Here is a 22,169-nt window from a genome sequence, read left to right as displayed (position 1 = left end):
GGGTTGAATGGCATGCTCACCCGATGTGGAAGATATCCGAAGACTTCTCCGCAGAGGGCGGGCATTTTCCTGCACTGGCAGGATCAAAGTGTTTAAAACTGCCGGGCACAGCAGTGTTTTGGTGTAAATGCGGAGGGGTGTATGTTCCTCTGCCTTTCAAAGGCCCTTACAGGGCTTAGGTTAAATAGCGTGGCCGAATTGGTACAATTGAGTAGTTTCTTGAAAACATGGGGCCGAATTGGGTTCGGGATCCATTACGGAAGGCTCTGAAGGCGTTGTCCGGACAGTAAGCGCGCGGTTTTGACTCTCGGTCGTTCTTTAATACGGGTGCAAAAAGGGCTCTTTAAATCGCGATCAAGCAAGATACGGATTTAATTTCGCAGTAGCGATCAACAATGACACCTGTTGCATGGTCCAACAATTCAGATAAAGTCGGTTGAGCTCACTCAGCATTTTGGTGGAGGCGACAGCCAATGATCGCAATCTGGTGGACCCGAATCGTGCAAAATTGTGGTCGAACTTGCTCATGTAGAAGCACCCCTTCAGGATTGGACTTGACAGCGCTCCAAAGTGCCTAATGACAGGGCATAAAGTCATCGTGGATTTCGACACGAATGATACAATGACATCGCATCACATCATGCCACTAGCTGCAACGGCATGAAGCTATCGCTCCTGCCAACGCTTACAGGTGGCAACTAGTGGAAGTGAAGCTACGATCCCCAGTGTCTCTTATAATCATGAACGATAGTTACAAGCGAGAGCCTAATTGACTGACTGAGTGACAGTGAGAAACATCCTACATGCGAAATCGTTAAATAAATTTGTATAAGAAAGTGGAGAAACGCGACTTACTCGACTCTGGCGACAACAGAAGTTGGGCCACTTGTCTGCTTTTGTCAGCGCTACCTGACCGCCAATATGTAGCACTTATCGGGCGCGTGTCGGTCCTTCGTGTTATCCAGGCTGTTGGGCACTAAACAGCAGGCTTGGGTGGACTAATGCATGAGAGGCAGAATCTCGCAGTCCGTGCTCCCGTATGTAACACGCCTACAGGACCCCGCTGCCTACCGACATTTCCATTTCCTCCCGCGAGTGGGGCTGCGGCCGTGCAGCGTCGGTACAGGCGCCGATCCCAGCTTGGGAAGTCTATACTTTAGGCGCATTCGCGCTGCCGGCTACAGCGTCGGTATCATTGGGCTTTGAAGATATTGTAACGTAGATTGAAGACGGAGTCTTGCAAAAATATACGCTTCGCTTTAATGGCGGCCAGAAGAAGAGCGTGCAGCCTACGCACTTCATCGCCTTTCTTGCCGCCGACCTCTGCGCGCGCCGTCCCGCGGTGCGGAAGCCGCACATTACTGTGTCAATATTGTTACGGAGCACTGGGGCATGGTGTGTCTTTAAACAAAAAAGACGATTTCGCAAGAAGATCATGTGGCTGGTTCGGGCAGCCATCTCGTGTACGCAGTGTTGCTGCAACTTGTTCTTCAACTCTTGCTGCAACTTGTGTGTTGTTGTTCTGTACTTGTAGATACACCTACGCTTCGCTAATGCTGCCTCATGCACACCTGCCGCATCTCGAATCCTCCGCGTCGCCGATGGAGGAATGCCCACCGTGCTTGGAATGCTCACTGCTCGCGTCAGTAAATCTTTTACACTTTTACGGTTCTGTACAAATCTGGCCGTTTACACAAGGACGCCGACTGTCTCTCGCGTCACCCATTCGATAGTGCAGACCATGATGCCCACTTAACCGATGCTTGCGTCCTCGCCATTTCAGACTTGCATGACATTCGCAATGGACGATGCCGCAATGACTCGTTACGTCTCCTAATTGACGGATAGCTTATGTGCATCCCGAACCCGCTACCAGCACATTCGTATACCCCGCGTCGTTGTTCTGTGCCGACGGGATTCTCTCCCTGAAGGCCCGGAACTTTTGCTCGTTCAACCTCGACATCTTCGGGTAGAAGTTCTTGAGCAGCTACATGACGCGCCCACGGCCGGGCACCTCGGTGTCTACCGTACTGAGAACCGTTTACGAAGCTGCTTTTACTGACCCTGCCTGTCTCACTCCGTGCGCCGCTACGTTGCTGCCTGTGCACTATGTCAGCCCCGAAAACGACCTGATGTTTTACCCGCTGAACGCCTACACCCCCTCGATGTCCCTTCCGAATTTTTATTTAGCGTCGGCATCGATCTTCTAGGCCCTTTTCTTACGTCAAAAACAGGCAAGAAGTGGGTCGCCATCACAACTGACTACATGACGCGTTACTCCAACCCGCGAGCATCGCCGACGAGTTTCGCTACGGACGTTGCGCATTTATTTCTCTATGGCGTCATACTACATCACGATGCACCGAGGCAGCTGCTCACTGATCGCGGCCGCTCCTTCTTGTCCCGCGTTGTCGAATATCTTCTTCGTTCTTGTTTTTCCGTACACAGAATAACCAGCGCCTATCACCCCCAGACGAATGACTGAGCGGCTGAACCAGACCTTGACGGAGACCCTATCCATTCGTGTTTCTCCGGACCACACTGACTAGACCGACAAGTTACCCTATCAGATATACTATAACCTTTGCATATAATTCGTCCCGTCACGAGACCACTGGCTTTCCTCATTTTTATCAGCTGTTGGGCTGCCACCCACCTTCACCATTCTAAACACTCCTTCCACACGCGACCAAATTCCCTTGAGTACACCAGCGACATCTTCGCCCGGGCTCACGCAGCTCGCCAGATTGCCCACTCCCGACTCACATCCTCATAGGTTGCACATAAGACGCAAAACGACAGCCGCCACCGGGAAGTTCATTTCTCTCCTGGTCTCTAGTTCTTCTATGTACAACATGTCGCTGCATCGGCCTGTCTGAAAAACTTATCCTGCGCCACACAGGACATTAGAAGATCCTGTGCCAGCTCGGTGATGTAAATTACGAAGTATCCCCTCTGAACTATCGTTCACCGTCAGCCAGTGGGTCCACTGATATAGTCCACGTGTCTAGGCTAAAACCTTACTTCACCGCGATCTCGCCCCTCCTCCTAACACTAGCGTTGAGACGGCGGCTTTCCCACCGGGGCGTTATGTTACGGAGCAGTTGGCATAGTGTGTCTTTAAACAAAGAAGACGAGCTCGCCAGAAGATCGCGTGGCTAGTTCGAGCAGCCATCGTTTGTACGCAGTGCTGCAACAACTTGTATATACTTTTAAATACACCTATTCTTTACTAATTCTGCCTCCTGAAAATATTTACAATGCATGCGCGAACAGTGTGTTCAGCGTTCAGAGGTCTCCAATGTCACCACAGATGTACAGCGCGTTTGGCTGCGGAAACGACAAATTCAAGTGGTGATGCGAGGGTAAACTCCATCACGCTCTGCTGAGCTATGGCCGCGTTGTACCTTGCACCAATGGCACGATCATTTTGTGCATATAGACAAGGAAACAAAACTGACAAAACTGACAGTTCTACCCACTCAACAAACGCTGGCAGTTTCCTTCCCTTATGCGTTCACAGAACCTGAGTGCTGCTTGAGGATGTTTGTGCCGTACAGCAGTAGTTTCCTTGAGAGCTGCGTCGCGTGAATATGTCACCCCTGTTAAAACGTGATATCGTTATCAGCGCTTCACCGTCCAGGAGAAACTGCCACATTTATTTGCGGTCGCAATTTTACGAAAACCCAAGGGGCATTTATTCTGCCAGCGTTGGCCCCGCCATTGAAGCCGGCATGCTATCCAGCTAACTACGGTGCGTGTAGGGCCCTGGTGTGGAGGCGTAGAAGGCCACTGGAGAAGCGCAGTCACGCTGCGCTCAATCATCTCTAGTGGAGCCCGGGTACCATTCAGGTATCCCCTGCTGACGTGAAAGTTATGCGCACGCCCATTGCGTTCCTGCTGACCCACTCCTTACATTACCAACCGTGGAGCATACATTGGTGGGAGCAGATAAGACAGTAAACGTCTAGCTTAATTGTTGACATCCTGTTGTTTGGCAGTGAAAAACTCCGACGGTTTTCCTGCAATTTAATCTGGCGCACCAATGAGGTGCAATGCCGGCATCACTACTGGCGGCGTGCCTCCTCATGCCAGCTCTCTTGAGCGCATTTTGCGCAACTCACTACCTTGCTGTTAATTCAAATCCATCGCCTTCGGGCAAAACGGCTGAAATATTTTTCATCCGACAAAACAAAACCTCACCAACAATGTCGTGAGTGATGACGTAAATCGGTTGCCTATCTATAGATGAACATAAGTTTTTGTGTTTTACACAGACCGTCGTATTACGGTAATCAATTTGCTTATAACAGTTGTGCAAGAAAAATATACTGCTCCAGTGAGAGGCAATAAATTACCCTACTGCATTTATTCATTCCACAAATATAATGTTCCCAAAATATAGCAAACATGAGATCTGTTTATTGGAGGTAGGCAAACATTTCCCCAGAAATACCTGAAAAAAGTATACATACAGGCACCCCACCCCTCCCAACAAAAAGAAGGTTCTGACAGGTCAGTGGGTCAGTCAGTTATAAAACTTTAATCTCGGTACTGGGAGTGATGGATTCTGCGACCCCACTAGATGGCCCTCAGTCTGTGCTGAAGGCCACCTCTTGGGCTCGCGCTGTGACCCAGACTTGTACTTCCGGAACAGAGCTGGCCAGCAGGATCTCCCACTTTTGCGAGCCTACAAGCTTCTGGAGTTCTTCGGGTGGTGCGTCGGCGGGGCAGTTCCAAAAGAAGCCTTCCATTGGTACCCACGTTTGTAAACATAATTTGTAGTACCTAGTCGACCCCAATTCGGCTGAGTATGAACTAACTTCGCCAGTAACATGTAGACTTCAATACAGCATGCCACTGTTCAATATTTCATTGATATTACGAAACATTCAGTGTCTTCACTGTTGCGCATACCCGTGAAGTACAGATTATTTCACAGTTACAAGGCTAGCCTGGTGCTTGTGTCGTGCGAATACCATCCCTATTTAAAAGCTACTCCAGATGATTCTATGCAATGCATGGACTTGATCTTTGATTGATGTTGGGTTGTTGCGCTACGGTATCGTTGGGTTGTTGTAGGTGGGTTGTTGCGTGACACTAAAGTTCTGCTTTGGATTTATGCTATAACGAAATACGCTGCTTAAACTGGTTGAGCTTCCGAAAGAGCATAGAAACAGCCTGCTTGTTTTTCATGGCGCCTCATGAATTCGTGAAGTTTTCTTGTGTAGAAAATTGATTAATATCTGCTGTAGGCACTTGGTGTATTCTAACGTCACTTAGACACCAAATTTTCGGTAGTGAGCATTGTAGTTGAGCTATGGCAAATCTTCCGTCTTCTATATTTTCAAACTGCAAATATTACTTTGCTGCTTTTTTGCCAATCCGTTGTATTTTTGCACCTTTCCTTTTATGAGTTTCTATATTAGTAGATTCAAAGGTACAATTTCTATGTGTGACATGGCATGTCATTTATTAGCTTCATTTATCGCAACTTAGCTGATATACTAGCATATTGGAAAAGAGTACAAACGTCTTTTGTGCACAGTTGATTGTGAACTTCCTGATGGTACAACATTACGAAACGGATTTGACAAGAATAACACTCACCCTTGTGTGAACTACGACTGTCAGAATGGAAACCTCTTTACTGAAAGGTGAGACTGCGAAATATTCCGGTGGCATTCATATCCCGGTGACTATGGGCTTCATTGTGATTAGCATTAAATAAAAGTAGTGACACGTACCCTGTATTTCCACTACCGAAAGGCGTCCTGTATGAGGCGTCAGAGAGTTTTAGATTACTAGATGCAACTCTTACCCAAGAGTTGGGGGACTGTAACCACCTGCCGTACAAGGGAACGCAAAGCGAACATAAAAGACCGCAAAAAGCCCGAAATGTAGTTTGCGTTCTCTACGCTTCGGTGCGGCTTCCGTCCCCTAATCTAAAACTCTCTATTTACGGCAGCTGGCCTCCTCTATTGCCGCTAATTGTGCACACGTTTCAGGACGACGACTTTATTTTCCCTAGTCTTCTCAACTATGGTTTTCTTCACCCGCATGCCCTTGCAAACTCCAGAGCCAGCTTCAACAGAGTCGCAACTCGCAGCATGGCCAAGACTAATGAAAAAAGTTGTGCGTATTTACGCTACTCATGGGAATCGATGACGGACCAAGCACTTTGCAGCTACCTCGCTCTCTAGGATTGTTTGGGAGTAACGCAAACGAATACCAGGTGTACCAACATGCTTCTTTAAATTGAGTAGTTATGTGTGTGGATCGTGAGCATAAGAGCCTGTGAAGAAGAAGAAAAAAAATACGACGATTACCGTCTTGAACACGATCGTGTGATGTCAACGGCATGATTTCTACGCCGGCCGTTCAATGCGAGCTTACATGGACATTGTTGCTTTGTACATAGGTAGCGCACGAGTGTAAACGAGAAAAACACAGACTGGGAGGTAGTCAGTGACGATTTGTGATGCAACGTGGTGTTTGTACAACAACTATGACATGTGTACTGCGGCGAAGAAATGTTAACGCATGAATAACTTGTGCTCCCATGAAGTTGTGAAAAACGTTGCTAAATTTGTGCTTTGCATGATACGAGGTAAAGTACTGAGGAAAGTTGCCGCCACGGAGATAGTACACTCTAACACGGTGTCACAAGGAAATTAGACGAGCAAGTGGCACGGGACGCACACGCCGAGCGTTTCAAAGAGCTGGCGGGCTTTTGAACACGACAAGTATGCACGCACCTTTTACCGCCTGAGGGTGATTTTCAACAGAGGGTAGGTATTTTTTAGAGCTGCCTGGCGTAGTCTGTTGGCATACAGACACTAGGATGTTAGAGATCAATCTGTACATGGGTATTTTGTCGAAATGGTTGTGAAAGTACGTCATGTGTAAAAGACGAGTTAACTGCGATGAAGACGTCGTGTCAGGGTTCTATGCTTTAACACATATAAAAGGAGTGTGATCTGGGATTGCAAATAACTATTCAATATTATAGCCAAGTCAGAAATAAATAAAACAAATCGTAGCCTGATAATAAGTGCGATGGGCTGTTGTGCTAGGCACCAGAGGTTCGATTACGCCATAGGTTGCACATTATTTTGTTTTATTGCGACACCAGTTGCATTAAAAGTCCAAGTGAATTTTCACTGTTGTATGCATCGCCGTTGACATCGCTGTGGGGCTAGGAATATGTTACTGTGAACGCTGTGGGCCGCGTGTCGCAGAAAATTCGGTCGCCGGCGGCGCATCCAGTGAGAGAATATTTCCGCCATGGCATATGTATATGCCATGGCGAGCTATATCACATAGGATATCTGCGGGTTATATAGCCACACCGCTCTATCACTCAAGTTGCTCATACCTTGTCTTACATTCTTCGCAAAGTTATTCCTCGGATTTTGAGAATGACAGCCCACAAACAAATTTTATAAAAAGGACACCAGCAGTGCAGGCCTATTATGTTAAACCTTCTCAGACTTATATAGTAAAAGTGCGAAAAATTTACGCAACCTAGACAATGATGCAATTTTCTTGGCACCGGCTATGCACCTTGCAACACCATCCAGATGTCACCTCCCCGCATCCGCAACACCGGTGGATCCAGGCGAGCGGCGGAAGGAAACAAACGTAACAAGAAAGCTTGCCTACGGGCATAGCGTTCACCGCCAGCGTTCGCAGGTAAACATTGCGGTTACATCAGCTACAGTTTCCGGGAAGCGTGAGAATCAGTAAGGGATCGTTGAATGCTATTGCGTTCCACTCTTAAAGGTGAAACTTAACGTCCTCCAAGTTTTCTTGTGACAGCGCGCCCTTAAAACTGTCGCTTTAAAATGCTATGAGTACGAGTGATATCTTCCACAAAGACACAGCATCGCCAATGCTCTGCCCATGCCAGTACGCGTCAATAACGTGAACATCGTACAATTCAGGTGAGTCAATGAGGGCGCTATGACAAGCGAAATGAGAGTTCCCGAAACAACACGCTGCGCCGAATACAGACAGTTGATGTCATCTCTTCGGTTCAGCAGAGCAGACTTTCAACATCACTAGGGATGAATTGCAACAAATTATCGAGGTCCTTAGCCGAGTATATGTAAGAGTAGGGTTGAAGAGTAATATGCACAAGAGAAAAGTAATATTCAATAGCCTGCTAAACGAACAAGAATTTATGATCGCCAGTTAGCCCCTAGAGTCTGTGCAGAAGGTTAATCTAGATGAATTACTCACTGGGGACCCTGATCAGAGGAACGAAATTTAAAGAATAAAATTGGTTGGAGTGCATACGGCAGGCATTACCAAATACTCACTGGGAGCTTACCACTTTCGTTGAAAATAAAAGTGTAGAAACATTGCATTCGACTGGTGCTAACATATGGGGCAGAAACTTGCAGGTTAGCAAAGAAGATCGAGAACAAGTGAAGGACCGCAAAAAGAGCGATGGAACCAAAAAGTTTAGCCCTAACATTAAGATACAGGAAGAGAGCGATTTGGATCAAAGAGCAAATGCGGATAGTCATATTCTGGTTGACATTTGGAGAAAAGAGAACTTGGAGGATGCTTCAGCTTCACCTTTAAGACTGGAACGTGATAGCATTCAAAGATCCCTGACTGCTTATCACGCTGTCTGAAAACCGCAGCTAATGTAAGCGTAATGTTTATTAGGAAACGCTGGCAACGAACGATATGCACTGGTTCCGCTTTTTTTATTTTCTTGCCACCCCACGGCTGCCGCCGCCACTGCCGCGCATGCCCGGAGGCGAGCGCCATCTGGATTATGTTGCAAGTAAACGAGCTGCGCGCGCCACGCTGCGATTGGTAGAAGAGCGGCCTCTTGCGTGGGCCGATCACGGAGGTAGTGCACAGCCGCACCAAAACTTTACATCGTTTCCGGGTTCCTCTTATTGTTTCGCACTTTTAATATTTAGGTGTGAGAAGATTTAACATAAAAGGCATGCGCTGTCGGCGTTTTGTTTCATAAATATTTGTTTGTGGGCGGTCATTCTCGAAATTCCGAGGAATACCTTTGTCAAGAATTTACCACAAGTTTAGTGATAGAGCAAGTTTAGTGGATGAATGGTGCCACAATATATTTCATGTCATAGCGCATTAGCGCATATATGACGAATATAGTGCATCTCATCTCGGGGGCGAGAAGTTAAGGAGTCGCCATCTGTAGGAAGCGCCTCGTTTGCGTAGTATGACGAATAATGCGGCGCGCTCCTCATAGGTTTGGCTGTCGGTCCTCAATAAAAACACGACGCGGGCGCCCTGCTGGTCATTTATGTAAGTACTCTCCAAACGAGGGAAGTTTCTTACTGTCAAATAATATTCTTGGGCAACATAAAGCACAGACTAGTTCACAGGCGCTATCTCTTTACCCAATACATACCGTGAACACCCAATGCGCGCGGTCGCCGCGATGTAGTCTCCCTAACCAGCCTCTTGCGTGAAAGGTAGGCAATCGCTGAGGGCGGACTATGTAAAAAAGTTTCTTATAGTGTGCTGTCTGTATAACCAAATGGAGCAGAACAGAATGAAACCTCATTGCAGCGATCGCACGGGTTCGCAGCGACCGACTGCGCTTCTGCGTGCATGTCCGCGCATAACGTTTCGCTTTCGCTGCCAAGCGCGTTTTCGCACCGTGCCGTTAGGTCGCTGCATATGAACAACTGACAGTACACAAGCAACCCTTATTGAAAGATTTGTACGCGAACTGTGCGAGAAATGTGCGAGATGTATGCATATCGCACAGATTTGACGAGAAGTGTGCGATGTGCTACGCACATTCAACTAGATATCCTAGAAAATGTGCGAGATCTCTACGCATGACCTGCGTAGACTTCAAGAAGTGTACGAGATCTATGCGAGGTGCTACGTGAATGCATGTGCGAGATGTACGCATCTGCGAGATGTGTGCGATGTGCTGCGCCAACCTAACGAGATTATGTACGAGGTGTGCGAGTTAGCGTGTGATGTGTACGCACTGTAGTCATATGAGCAACGAGATCTTTGCCGATGACTACGAATTGCATACAAAGTGCATGCACCTAAGTCGTAGTGTATAAAAAAGCTCGTGAATGACAGCAAGATTTTATGATGAGTCGTTTGTAGCACATGCAAGGACATAATCAATGTGCTGTATGACGACGTCGAAACATTGTGCCACATATAGCAGCATAAAGTGCAGAGTGAATAAGAGCTCCAGGGCTGAATTTCTGCAATTTCATATAATGGACACACACATCCCCATCAAAGCTGACGTCTGCCCTAATAATGCAATGATTTACACTTGGAGACATATTCTCGGATAATCACTTACAGCAATACTATTGCCTTCGTGTGACGCATTGCTCAACCAGCCAATAAGCGCGCACTGACAGTGATATAGCCAAAATCTGTTGTCCGAGAGTAGGTCCCTTGTTCAGAGTGGATCCCCTGAAGCTTTTAATGCAATATAGGGTCGAGTACCTTCACAGTTTTGGAAAAAAATGGTATAGGTTTGTTTTTATGCAGAATAAAAGAAGCTGGAAATGTTATTATAGCTCATTGAAAACACATCCAACAAGGACGAGTTGGCAAATGATTTTATTGCATGCAGTTTGATCAGTTAAAGAAGATGCGCACGCTTTGTCACACCCTAATCATATTGCTTGCGTCAGAGCTGTCAGTCAGGGGTAGCAATGCAGAAATTTCAAGCTGCACATTTTCCAAACAGCTAAGTGTGCCCCCTCCCCCCCACAAGACGAGTAATTGACGAAGAAAGTTGGGTTAGTTGGCGTTGATGCAGTTGCTGTGACTAGTGCGAACAACGGGAAAAAAGGTGGGACACGACAGATCACTCTGTCCTATCCCACCTTTTTTTCCGTTAGTCTTGTTCGCGTTAGTAATTATGTCACAGCCCCCACAAGACTATCAAATCTGCTAGTCACTTTTTATTGCCCATATTTTAAGAGGTTGTTAGTGCCTGTTTATGCCAAACTGTAGCAGGCAGGCATAAACTGGCCATGCATGCCCACATGTAAAAAATAAAAATAACCACAAACTCAGTGTAAATAAATGGGTGAATAATAGCCAAAATAGCAGCCAAAATCTATCGCAATTTGACAGAAAAAAATTACGAAATTACATTACGATCAATCACTAATGCTGTCATATGATCAGCACATTTTCCCCAATTGCTGCTTGAAAAATTATTTGCACTAAGTCTTTCACAACTTGTGCACTGTATGCTGAGAGAGCTTGACGTAGTAAAAAAACACGTATTTGCCGCTCAACAGCGGGCGGCAAATACGAGTTTAGCGTGGCAACGGAGCATTATCTGTGTATATACTACACAAAACTGAATTTGAAATTAACGGAGAAATAACTAAGTAGTTCGTGCAGTGATGGTTCAGAGCAAGGCAACGCTTTGCGACGCGTTAAAAGCTGACCTCGAAATTACCAAAATTTCAATGTCTCTACATTCAAGCAGGGTCGTTAAATGACAAATATGCAGCATATCCTGGCGTTCGCGCACGCCGGAAACAAATGAAAAAAACACTTTTGCAAATCGCTGACACAATAACAACGCATACCAGACGCGCGCACGCACGCACGCACGCACGCACGCACACACACACACACACACGCACACACACACACACACACACACACACCACACAGAACAAAAGCAGTAGTGTCTGAAAGCACTCGCGACAGACAGTGCGGACGTTCTCGCGCGTTGGCTAGAACGCAAATCGAGCTGGCGTGGCAGCAGCGTCCGATGCACACATGGCACTCTTCGTGAACTATACACATCCGCAAAACGGCACACAAGCCAGAACAAAGTGCGTCGACGACGTCACTCGACACCACATGCGTCGTCGATAACGCCGGATTTAAACACGAACACCTTGTTGAATTCACAAACATTCACAAACCAAACCACGATATGCTGCGATTTAACGGCCCTGACCGGTTGATACGGCTGCTCCGCAGGTTGCTGTCCTCGTTGTTGAAAGAAACGTTGTTGAAACACGCCGCATCACTCGCATAACATGTGAATACCAGCCACCACCATCCATGCGATCACGATTACCGTGGACTTGGAGCACCGTGCCGAGGAGCCAGAGACCAACGTTGCCTGAGACGACAAAACGGTAGACGACGATGTAAACAATATGGCCGCCATGACGTTTATCCGGCTCTTGCAAAGCTACCGGTGCCTCTATCATGAAGAAATGACATCATTTTCCCGTGTTCGGCTGTCAAAATTTTACCAGTCTAGAAACGTTGGGCTGTCAGTATGTGAGCGCTGCATGAATATTTTCCTTGTGGACGGTCGATGTGGTAGTTTAATCATATTTACGCTTTGCCGACAGAAAATGTGCTCTTTTTTGTGCGCATCAGCGATCGCTAAGCCCCTGGGCCTGTGTAACGCTGCTAGCTAGCTGTATCTTTCGTGGGATGCGGCGTTGTTGGTCATCGTAGTTCCGTCCATTCGCGCTCTTTGTTCCCGGCTCATTAGCAGCCTCTGGTACTCTCGCCGATCTCGCAGCGGTTCACAGTGCACGGAAGAATGTGCTGGAAATTGCATTATCACGTTCATCCGCAATTTAACAGTGTTTATGCTGGAAGGACAGTTCGTGCAGTCGATGCCGCCGGACCTGACACGAAGGAGCGTTTGCCGAGTACGTCTCGAAAGGTAAGTCCGGCGCTTGGCGCATTTTTATAGTTCGTATAGTGTGCCTTGTTAGGCGGAGCACAAGATGATTAGTACAGCGACAAAAATTATAAGTGCTTTCCTAATGTTCGTTATTAATGCCGTAGTACACATTTAGCGAAACGTTTTATGAAAATTACCCTGAAACAAGTATAAGATGTAGCCAAGAGCTTCATCCATTGTTTCTTTGCTTTCTGTTATGAAATACACTAGCGCCGAGTATCGTTTAGTCTGAACGGGCACAAAAATTGATGCCGCGAATGTCACTGCTTCTGTACGTAATTTCTCAGCAAGAAATCGTATATATATTTCTAGAAGTACGTTGACGTGTTGTCTTCACAGCTAATATCTGCGCGAGACGGCACCGGATTGCTCTGTCTGACTCATGAGCACATTTTAGCTTGTATGCAACTTTTTCTTCTTATAGATTGTCAAGACAACCTGTGTTTCTTGTGTTACGTATTATTTATGTCTTCGTGCACTTGACAGGTTAAATAACTGCCCGTGATGCCAGAATGAGATATTTGCACAACCATGTAGCTGGCTGAGGTCTTTTCACAATTTAACGCGGTGTTCTTAAATCACACGTTTGCATTTTCAACAGTGATTGCAATAAACTGAACATTTCTTATTGTTTAGGGATGTCACGATTTCGTGAGATGGAGGCATCTCTGCACCACATGGGAGCCTGTGGCAAAATGCAGTCTGAGCAGCCCGACAAGGAATCTGATCTGCTTGCTTTGACAAGGTGTGTACAAAACAGTCACTGCCACTTATGAGTTCAAGGTTCTGTTGCTATAATTCGTACGTGCCATCGGTCCTGAATCTTATGGTGAGATTTACGAATTTGGACTCGTTCTACAATTCTACTATTGTTGCATTGAGTTATGAGACTGAAATTCTATTGGGAATATGTTGTAAGAATCTTGAAAAATGGGGTGGTATGAGATTGCAAAATTGAATGTAAAACAATAAATTGTGATGGCACTTGTGCTGCTTTATTAGCAATGCAAAATACCTAACGAGTATACCAGAGGGGCACTTCCGGTGTCACACATACACTTCTGATCGCTACCAAGTCCGATTCAGATCAAAATTAGCTACTGCAACTGGCTTCCTCGGGCAGCTTGCGGAAAAGAGCCAATCACAAGCGAGAAATTTGATCCGGATTGGGCTTTAACGCAATGAAAAGTGCACTGTATGACAGCCGTATTAGACGAGCTAATTGAGATAAGTTCGTAAAGTCGGCTAAATCGGCAACAGCAAAAGCACTGAAAAAAGCACACTGGGGTGCTATGCAGGATGCGCCGAGTTTCTCGTTCACCCGAGTTTTACCCGAGTTTGCTCGATGGCAGTCAGTGAACGAAGATAGCAAGGAACGTGCAAGAACAGCAGGCAAAAAGAAATGTCGAGATAAAGCCACGTATGACAACATGAGCGCACCCTGCGCGGCACAGTGCTGCCGGGCTTCAAGCACAGAGGACTGCGCAACAAAACGCGCCAGCGCCGCGTATTGTTATCAACGTATTATCGCAATTTAGCAATACCGTCACTGTCCCGCTGTCTATCTGCACACTTGCCGTGAGCCACTTGCCACGCCTTTCTCGGGCGCGTCAAGGGCGTGCCTCCTTTTTCGGGCATTATCTTTCTATCCTCCGTCGAATGCGAACAGGGCACATGCGGTGCATTCTTGCACCTATACTTTCCCTCAATCGAATTCTTTGAAATACAACAAATAAAATAACCAACATTTTACTTCTTAAACTATCGTTTTTTTTTGTTTTGAATGCTGTAAATTTGTGATGACAAACGGACATATAATGAATTACTAAATTTTGTACTTTTTTGCCGCGAGTCGCGACAGTGAGGCGAAAGCTTACAAGCGGATACATTCTAGAGGGTCACACGCACGAGGGAGTTCATGCGGTGAGCAGTCGCCAGGGGCGCTGCAGTGCTATGTTCGATAAAGTCAGTCATGACAACGATCTGCCCATTCCCTGTCTAATAGGGGAATGGCAACGCAGCGCTGCGGCATGGCTGTTCACCGCAGGTGCTTCACTGCGGCGGCTATTATGGCCGCCACTTTACCAACTGAAACGACACTTTAGCCATAGAGACGGGAGCAACGGCTGTCGCTGCAAAATGGCTGTGCGGTATTCTGGGTCCGTAGTGACGCAGCACAATGAAAATGCACCAGTTTATCTGCGTGCGCGAAGTCTCCGCGATGCATTGCGAACACGAGCGTGCTGCCCAACGACACAGTTCGTCACTTGTCACCGCTTGCCCATTGAAGGTGCCTCCGTGCGCATGTGCGCAGAATTTGAGTGTGTTGTTCACTCCAATGTGCTTGCCGATTGCCTCTGCTGCTGAGCTAACAGCGATCGCAGATGGATATCGTAACGACAGCGCAGCAATCGCATTTTGGTGGGTGAGGGCTCTTGTGTGCAGTTAGGAAATGAGACTTCGAACACAGGAAGGTTTTGCAATTGTTTAGTGTGCCGTGCTTGTGATGACAAAATGCCATTGCACTGGGTGTGTTTGCGCTGACCGCTGACCGTGTTTGCTGCACTATATCATTGACAGAGCAGCCATCTCAAATGACAGCTGCGATACGTTGTCGTTGGAAAACACTACGCACTGCTAAGATCGTCGTCCACCACGGCGCATCGACGCCTTGCAAGCAGCTACAGTGACGTGCGGATAATTATTTGCAGTGCGCTACGTAGCCACAACGCAGGCAATGAACCGTGTTGTGGGGTCATCACAGCCCAAGAAGACATATGCATAAGGCAGCGAAAGTCGACACTTTTTTTTTATAGTGTAGCTGAGTACATCACCGATGACAGTGCGTTGTGCGTGTTTTATTTCGCCGGTCAAGATTGTTAATGCCTCTCAGTTCCGCACCACGTCGCTGTTGTCGAAAAATAAGTTGGGCGTGGCCCAACCGTGGTGGGCGCGCACAAGAGTTACATGCCTCGCTCGGGGCGTGACCTATGGTTTTGATTGACACGCGAACTCGGGCCAAACTCGTACATCGCGAAACCCCCCTCGAGTTAAACTCGGGAGCATGGCGGCGGCAGCAGCAGCCTGTGTCATCGCATCCAGCGGCGGCAAGCGTCAATATGACCATCTGGACCCCTTCAGCTACATGACCGACGTAGAGTTTCAGCGTCGTTTTTGCCTTTCCAAAACGTCAGTGCGCTGGCTGTGTGACGAGTTAGGCGAACGCCCTTGTCTGCGGAGACTGCGTGGCGGGCATATTATGCTTTCCGAGCACAGACTGATGTGACTAGGCTGCGGAGGAAAAGTTCGTGCGATCGCTTCGCTTCGGCTCTCTCCTGTTTCAAGCGCTGCTCGTCCACCGCGCCCTAGCCCCAGGCCAGGTCCGGCGTCGTCATCGGAGTACTGGGGCACCTGCGAGCACCTGGGGTTCAACCCGGGCCGACCACCTGAGTAGGCGAAGTGGTCACATTATATTGGAAGACTCAGAATGGAAGCCGGGCTGCCTTCCGATGCAACAGGTGCCGAAATCAGTTTTCGCAGTTACACGGTAAAGCTGCACTGCACGGTCAGAGAGGCGAAGGACGTTACTTCGCCAAAACGCACCGCCTCGGCCGTCCGAACGACCACCTGTCCAGGCGGCAAATGATTTGGCTCACGTACTGCGTGAGCAAAAGCGTAGACATATGGCTGTTGAAGGAGATGACCGGCGACTTGTTTCCTCTATAGGAGCACACCATCGCCGACAGGACGAACTACCCCCGTAAGGTCACGAGGGACGAGCTGCTGGCGCGACCTCCACTTGGTACCCCGGGTAGATAGCGCAAATTGATGAGTGCCTTCTTCGCGGCGAGCAAAAGTATACAATCGAGGCCGCCTAATGACGGCCGACAACTTTCCGCCAGCCGCCAAAATTACGGCGGTGTTAAAGTTGGGAGCCCATGGGTCTTCGGCATGTTCTGCGTGACCAGAGGGGTGCTGCGACTTTCAAAGTCGACCGAAGAAAGGCGGCGACGCTAGGCGCCATTATTGCAACCAATGTTAAACCGGGGACCATTATTCATAGTGACGAATTGGCCGCATACAAATGTATCCCAAATTTAGTGGATGCTAACGGGGCTATGCCTCAATCCGCATTGGTAGACAGTCAACCAAAGCGTGAACTTTGTGGACCCCATCACGGGCGTTGACACGCAAAAAAAAAAGAAAGTTATTGTCAAAAAGTGAAGCGCTCCCTCGTCAGCGATGGGTACAGGGCAACTGCACCGATGCTGGAGTCCCACCTGGGATGCATGTGGTGGCAGTCAACATCCACGTGCGCTGCAAAGACCCTTTCGTGCGTTTGTTAGAAGCCACGGATCGCTCGGGCTAGCCACTACAAATACTCTTTCCTGCGGTTGTTAGAAGCCATCGCTCGACGCTTGCCAGTATGGAGGTGTATCGCAAAGTAAAAGAAAATAAAGCATAGTTTTCTGACCCTTGTATGTGTGCTTTCCGGCATTCCTGTGTGCTTACACGGTAAGCGCGCGGCAAACCACTTATGCGCTAGCCGACGCTCACTTCGTCTTGTAGCTGGATGCGCGCGCTACTCGCAGCTTTTCTTTAGCGCGAGCAACGAGCGATCTGTTAAAAGCCCTGTGTGAAAACCAGGCGCACACCAATCTCTGCTCGGAAATGGGAGCGCAAGCACGTAGCGAGCCGCACCAATCCAACCTAGAGCAAAGGAGAAACGAGCGATCTGTTGGAAACCCAGTGAGAAAAGCAAGCGCACACCAATCGGTGCTCGGAAATGCTAGAGCAAGTACGTATCGAGCCGTGCCAATCGAATCCGGAAAAAAGAGGGGGGCGAGCGTCTCCTCGTGGCATAACGCGAAACGTATTTAAATACAAATTAGTCTAATACACATTCCGTGTACATAATGGAAACATTAAAATGCTTACAACCCACGTTAATGTGACTAATATTATTGTACTAAATGAATTTATTTTATAACTTGCTTGTGCCTGTAATGCACTCGGTGGAACGACAAACAAGTGAAAGAAGGCACGACCATGCACCGACCGTATGATCACGTGAGCCCCAGTTTGTCGACCGCCCATATGGCAACGCCCAAGGGATAATAGCCACCCAGAGTGAATCTAGATTAACCAATGAAACTGGAGGCGTGCCGATGGACAAACATCGTCTTGTTATCATTTGTTCTTTGATCTTGGGGCGTCGCCAGAGCTCGTGAAGATCCCGAGTTTCGCCAAACTCGGGGCATCCTGCATAGCACCCCTGGTCTGAAAACAATGTTGTCAGTTTCTGCTGTTGCAAGTTAATGGTTAATAATGTGTCTATTGAACAATGTAGGCGCTGAGAGAAAACTCTAAGAAAATACATGCTGACTTTTCAACACAGGATTGTGTCTAGAATTTTTGCAAAATATAAAGTTCACAGGCTGGCAGGTTTGGCATAACGTACCACACTTTTGCTTTAGATGCCATATTCGTAACTTCCAGTTTCGACATAATATTCGAGTACTACTTGAACTGTATAACTTAAAATATAGCCTATCTTCAGTTTAATCAATATACCTAAGTAGCCTCCTCTGAGTTAAGTATAATTGGGTGCTTGAGTATATGTGCATGATATGTCACTTACTGACGGTATAGTGACATATTTTTTTAGGAACTGTGTTTTGAGGCACACATATCCTTTTATGTCTTGTTATGAGTTGCCCGACGAAAGCAGCAAGGGCATTGCAAGTTATTGCAAAAATTACTGCACTTAATTCCTTACATGCATGCCTGCACAGATTCTGTCTTCCTAGATTTATTTCTCTAAGTAGTCAAAAATCATGTATTATAATTTTGTTTCTTTATTTTTTGGGGGGAGGGCTGTTCATTGATTCCCATTCCTAAAGGGACGTTGAAAGAAAAAAACCATGAAAGGTGGCTTGAAAGTGTTTGAATTTCCTATTTAATCTCTTATTATTTATTCTTCCAAAGCACTACCAGCATGGACACGTTTCCGCTCACTTTTATAAGCTAGCTGCCAAATAAGAAACCACAGTGGGAAAGAGTATTTATTTCTTTTTTTACTTGTTTTATTGTATGTTCTTTATTTGGCTCACAATGTTCTTCCTACCACCTTATGCAGTACTTCAGCTGGAGCCTATGAGGTATGTTTATAAATAAACAAACCATGAAGCATAACATTTAAATGTAGTCAGTTCATAATACATACATCATTAGAGCAGCATAGCATCAAGCTTGAAGCTGATCTCTGAGTCCCATAAATTGCAGGTTTGATAATGTGGTATCACAAACTGCTGGTTACGCATGTCAGTCAGCCTAGTGCAGTGGTTGCAGGTGAGAGTGTAACCAAAAGCTGGCTATGGGGGGGCTTTGCCCTTCCGCATATGACATGGGAGAGAGCTTCAACTCTGCTATTGCTTCTCTTATAGTTGGGACCATCTCTCTCACCTTCTCCTTATTATTCTGTCAACTTGCTAACATGCACTTCTACAAGCTTAGTTATGATGTTGACTGCTGAACTTGGATGATGTACGTTTCAATAGTTAGTGGGACCCTCAAAACCATGCTGTACTTTGTGTGCATTTCAAATGGTCAATTTGAAATATGCGATTGTCTGACATCTTCGGGAAACAAGGTTTTTGTTCTGAATAAGGCATAGGCTGCTTCCCGAAAGAGTACCAGAAACACTACTTTCTCACCTAACAAAAAAAGTGTTCAGGCACGCCGTGCTCAGGCCATGCTGGCCTACAATAATTAGGTCATAACGTGCTATCTCGACCGTTACACGTTATTAAAAGTGGCAGACAAAAGTCATAATGCACTTGAATTTCACTGTTAAAATGTGTGTGGCTACCTAACATTTAGCCTTAGCCTCTTTGGCACAGACACCATTAGTGCAAAGGGGGCGTATGTCATTACCAAGCTTTTGGGATAAGTACAGACTGAAAAAGCACTTGTCAAGATTTTGAGTGGTACTATAACGTGAGACCTGCCCAAAGTATGATTTTATTTTAATTTTTTCATTTAGACCATGAAGTCACTTTTCTCTTAAGCCTGTGCAGATACGTCACGCTAGGCGAGTCCCATTCATTTCTCCCTTTACAGTGAATCCTGTTTTTCAGTTTCATGTTGCATGGGATACAAAGCCACTTTAAGCAAGGCCAAAAATAAGTGGTTTGAATATGTGTACAAAATGTGTGTTACAAAATGACTCCGGACACATAGCTCTCCGAATAAACTTACGAATTTGGCTTTAAAGAAATACTAAAGGGAGACACTGAATCAGCTTAGACGCATCATGTATTCTTTATTTTTGTGTTAGTTTTGTGATGAGAGGTTATTTATTGCGAAAAGAAAATGAAGGTCAAAGTGGCATTTCCTGCCAAATTTTGCGGCGAAACATTGTACGTTGGGGACATCATGCATTCCAAAGTATTTTCGTATATTTTGGCTGTGGCGGTTCAGTACACTTGCTCCAAAATTGCCAAGTTCAGTTCTTGCCTCTTTTAGAATGCAATATAGTCAATTTTTGTCAAAAACAAATTAACTAGGCCTTAGCAGACAGTCAGCAGGTGTGGGAACTTTATTGTGGTTTCACCACCTGTATATCGTTCTTGTGTATTTTCTAGCTTATCAAGCCTCTACTTTTGTGTAACTGCAGTTTTTCTGGGTTTGCAGAAGAGTAATTGAATAATGCAGTTCAAATAACTATTTTTCCCTTAAGTGTCCCCTTAAAGTTTTGTCTGATTGATGTGGCATGAGACAACACTGCCCGAAAGTTACCTTGCATGTCAGCAGTTTGTGTTGCCATGTAATCACCAGTATTGTCTTTGAGGTGCTCAGAGATGTCACTGCACTTACTCCTCATTTCCCAAGTCCCTAAGAAGCCATAAAGAGGATCTGTTTGAAATCTCCTGATATAAGTTATATCATACTGTATTCACTGGGGCTCTGTTAAATGCTTGCAGTAGAAAAGCACTGTCTTCTCCAAAACATGTATAGTGTGTCGGGAATTTGTCAGCGATTCTTTTTACCTCAACAGTCATAGAAATATTTATTTACCGTTTTGACTGGCAGATTTATATCAAGCCCGATCTCTGTAGCTGACAGTAAGCTTTTTTATTACACAAAAATTAAGCTGGTTTTCAATAATACCACCTTTTCACAGTACTGAAGCAGCAATTTGCAAAAATAATAGCATAAGTTTAACTCTATTTTTTGTAATAGCAAGCTATTGTCTTACACAACAACTTCAGTAAGTTTTTTAAGTGCGGCAGGCTTAGGATGTTGGTTGAAAATTAAGTTGCTTGAAGACGTGTTGCCTCAGAGAGCATGTTTCCTTTTCTTTATCTATTGTAGCATTATCTGGTCTCTTATGTTCCTTTCCATGCTATTCACAGTGCACACTTTCTAAGGAGATAAGGGACAGGCAGATGGTGGCATTCACAGCTCACACATTCCAAGGCACTAAGGGACACACACAGTGTGAAAGAGGACAGTTCTTTTTCACTGTCTGCCTGTCGCTTATTCTTTCGGCATGTGTGTGCCATGAACACCATCAAAACAAACTGTTACCAACTTGCCCAAGCTTCAGCTCTTGCGCTTGGTGTCTTTGTCTACAAAATGCCCATATTGCAGTAGTAGTGTTGCTGATATTTGCGTCTATGAAAAGGGGATGCTTACTTGATTGCAGGACAATTTCATTGGTTCTACACATGGTACTGAACTTACCAATGTTATTTTAAAGGTGGGATTAGGTAGGAAGCTATTGTGGTTCTGTTTAAAGTGCCCTTGTGCAGATGCTTAAAGCTTGTCTTCTGTTGAGAAAAGTTGGGCTCAAGCCGTAGGAGGATAGTTGTCAAAGTGTAATGAAAGCCTCCTGGTAGACATGCGGAGTTATGCTGCTGGGGACACGTATTGGTTAGCCCTATTGGGTAATGCTGCTAGACTTATGGGTGCTTTAACATTGCAGTGCCTGCAGAACGCATCTCGTGCTGTGGTATCATAATTGGCCCACCAAGTGACCACCTTTGCTTACACTATGTGGCTGTCTGGCCTAGTTAACCTGACTGCCACCTATACACAAGGAGGAGGAGGGAGGCAAAAAAAGGGATCTTCAATTATATTCTTACGTAGATGGCTCATGCATCACATTTTTCTTATAGTGCAGGATTTGTTACTCAAAGTGAAGCTTGCCATATAGAGAATACCTACATTTTTTCATATGTATACCGAACAAGGATTGCTTTGTTCACGGTGTCACTTTTTATATTATACTCACGTGACACTAAGCCCACTTCTAATAATGCAGGTATGGCTGGGCCTGCAGAGAAAGCGTAAGCAGACTGCGCTGTGTTGCTGATCAGTGCTGATCTCCACACCTGAGTTGGTCCCACAACATGCAGGCACAAGTGTGCTTTGCTTCATCATT

General features: G+C 46.2%; 1 long non-coding RNA gene across 1 annotated transcript in view; it reads left to right on the top strand.

Moving 5' to 3' along the window:
- The window catches only part of LOC125940012 (uncharacterized), a 60,019-nt gene that overhangs the window by 23,097 nt on the left and 14,753 nt on the right, over positions 1-22,169 (top strand). The window contains exon 3 of the long non-coding RNA XR_007463238.1: positions 5,549-5,657. This is a non-coding gene — a long non-coding RNA (uncharacterized LOC125940012). The remainder of the gene's footprint in view (positions 1-5,548; positions 5,658-22,169) is intronic.

Source organism: Dermacentor silvarum, chromosome 9 (genome assembly GCF_013339745.2).
Source record: "Dermacentor silvarum isolate Dsil-2018 chromosome 9, BIME_Dsil_1.4, whole genome shotgun sequence".
NCBI lineage: Eukaryota > Metazoa > Arthropoda > Arachnida > Ixodida > Ixodidae > Dermacentor > Dermacentor silvarum.
This window is presented reverse-complemented; position numbering and strand designations above follow the sequence as displayed.